The sequence below is a fragment of the Saccostrea echinata genome, unplaced genomic scaffold (assembly GCF_033153115.1).
Source record: "Saccostrea echinata isolate AGI-Se365-2 ecotype Australia unplaced genomic scaffold, CSIRO_AGI_Sech_v1 ptg000084l, whole genome shotgun sequence".
NCBI classification, from domain to species: Eukaryota; Metazoa; Mollusca; class Bivalvia; order Ostreida; family Ostreidae; genus Saccostrea; species Saccostrea echinata.
Window position 1 is genome coordinate 1,279,833 of NW_026889833.1, and position 3,446 is coordinate 1,283,278.

Sequence of the window (3,446 nt, forward strand, 5' to 3'; positions counted from 1 at the left end):
TTATTCCTTTCCAGGAGTTTTCAATGGTCTAAAACTGGCCATGACCACCGATCCCTCCTAATAAACATACGATATAAAACGATGATGTGACTAAGATATGACTGAGGTATCAGCTGTGTTTATCTATATATTAAAAACAAAAATTTCAAATGGTTTCTTAATTTAAAAGAAGCATTACAAAGGATAAAAAAGAACGTTGCGACTGATTCCTCAGAGTCTACAATTATAGATGTTGCTATAAATTTGCAGTGTTTCATAATTTATGTCTAAACATAGTAAAAAAAGTCAGTCTATGTCAACACGTTACTATAAATTTCCAGTTTTCATAAATTTATGTCTAAACATAGTAAAAAAAACCAGCCTATGTCAACACGCTACTATAAATTTGCAGTGTTTCATACATTTATGTCTAAACAGAGAAAAAAAAAATCAAGTTTATTTCAACACGTTAATATAAATTTGCAGTGTTTCATACATTTATGTCTAAAACATAGTTAAAAAAATCAGTCTATGTCAACACAGGTATTATTGGGGGTATTGTACCTGGAGTTTTCACAATTTGTGGAGTGTTAAGTTCCCCATCTTTGGTGGGGCATGTAATTGTAGATATTAAATGTATGTTGATTGTGATGTTTCCCATATATCTTGGTTATCATTGTTGTATTTATCATTGCATGTTGTCTGTCAATTACATTAATAAATGACATCTTTCACATCAACGAAATTTAATTATTCAGACCCAACAAACTGAGCACACGATGTGTTGTCAAAAATATAGTTTATGGAATAAACTAATTCTTTCTGTATATTTTGTTAGTATTATGTCCCTTTTTACTGTTCAAACCTAGTATAGGTGGGGGGGGGGGGAGTAATTTTGATTGTTTTGCTTTTTACTTTGCATATAGAGGGTACATATTTTGCGCATTCTTAAAATTCTAGAATTAATGCCTGGTCAGTCTAGAATAAAAAAAAATTCCTACCTCCCATCCTGAAACATATTTTCAGAATTTTGATATACATGTATATAGATTGGTTGGCAATTGTGAAGAATATCCACTTTGATATGGGGTGTTAAGTTTCCCATCCTTGGTGGGCCATATAATTTTGGATATTAAACGTATGTTGATTGTTATGTTTCATGTATATCTTAATTGTTATACTGTATACAGGGTTATTTTAAACCCATGTTATTTTCGCCCTTTAGCACTTGCAAACAATTTTGCCACGTTTTAAATTCGCTCAATCACAGTTATGCTTAAGAAATTATTCTGTGTTCTTTGAATTCGTCCTGTTTTAAATTCGCCCAGCTGAAAGTAGGGCATTCATTCATCCATTTTATTATCTCAGAAACATATTGATGGTACAAGAGGTACATATATACATATTTACAATAATTATGGACGAGCAGAGATTACAGGAGGACAGACAGTGTCTGTGATGATAAATAGACACATTGATGGAATGCTGGATCACTATTTGTCATTAAATTACAGAATTTTATAGTATTTGGGTGTACATAGTATTTCTTTAACAGAACAGGGCGAAATGGGCGACAGAAAACGGGGGATGAATTTCCCTGAATACAGCAGCTGTATTTTCCACAATTGCATATTATCTGTCATTTACATTAATCAATGCCATATTTCACATAAAGGGGATTTTGTTATTTAGAACCACCAAAGTGAGCACATGCTGTGTTGACAAAAACGATTTTTGCTAAAAACATGTTATTTTAATTTTTGTGGAATTTGAAGTTTTAATTTATGACATTTACAACAATAAAATAGTTTTGTTTATCCATTGAATAAAATTGATATTTTCACTAGGGGTGGCAATCGAATACAGAATTGCCAATCAGTTTACCGCAAGACGTTCCGACCGATTAGTCGGTTAATCGTTAAAAAAATTCTCGACACAGCTACAAATAAGTAAGACTTATTATAAAGATGTTCATTTAGTAATATTATGCTTATATTTATATATGGTCAGAACACTACAGATATTGTGGCAAAAGAAAAAAAGGGAAAGAATTAAGAAACCTATGAAACATCCTGAAGTATATTCATTCTTCGATGTTTTTGTCCATTCATTTGTCCCTGCTTTTGTCCATGCTTAGAATCTCTTAATTATCTTTCTACCTGCTTTAGATAATATATTATATAAATGTAATATGTAATGAGGAAATAACTTAAACGCAAGTCAAATTTTCAGACCTCCATGTAAATATAGTCATATGAAGTGAAAATATTCACTCTTGAAATATTTCCTTCTCAATTAATATAAATCCTTGTATAAGTACTGGTTCAACATTTTTTTTAGTGAGAAGAAGGTGTCACTAGATCAAAGTTTGAAATATGATCACCAAATAATACTGGTTTATATGCAAGAATACCCAAGTAGAATTTTCGGAAACGATTTGACGAGTATATAGTGATAAATAAATAATAATAATAAAAGAATTGATTAAAAAGAAAATCTCTTTTATAAAAACGTATAACCTGATCTTAGATAGGTATAATCATTTTCCACTCATAGCAGCTTTGAACGCGTTGACTAAAACTATGATGAAATTTTGTTATTAATCCCATCTTCTGAAACATTATAAAAATCAGATGCCATGGAATAATCAGTATGATAAGGGGATTATAAAAGCCTGAAAATTTGATGTGAACCAATTAATGGATTTGATACTATGTTGTATTCTTTTTGCCGAAGATATACATGTAATATACACGAAAGGTAATGCAGACGAACTTTTAAAAATACATATGGTTGAAAATGAGTATATCATTTGAGTAAGAAAATATTTATATGAAATGAATTCTTCTGGAAAATATATGATACGATATATTTTATGATACAATCGGTCTAATCCCCCTTTAATAACTAGATATATTGACGATGAATAAAATCTCTTAAAACTCATAACATTACTAACAATGTATTGTATGACATTTTTATGAGGGTATATTATGCCACTAAAATTGCTTTTATAATTACGCAGATGTTTTTTTCCTATTTTCTCTTGGGGACGTTTCATTATAGACATGTATGTACAATTGATGTTTTAGATCTGATCCTAAAATTGAAACACTGTAAATAATTTCCAAAAAACTTAAAAGATACACCTATTTCATAAAGATCACATAGATGCCTTTTTAAAACCCTAACATTTATCTAAAATTATGCAATAATATCAATGACTATTTTTAGTGTTGCAAAATAACATTCTAAATCTTTCCGCATGTTTATTGGGATAAAAATAATTAAAATGTAAACTGCTGTTGCAATAAATCATAAGTAATAAATAATCTTTTATGTTTGCATAAATACAAATTAGTAAAATCAATCCACGTATGGTAGTGTCGACAATATGTATCTGAAAACACAGCATATCAACTATTGCGTTCTCTAACCCTGCTTCACATCTAGCTGACTTTCGTTTC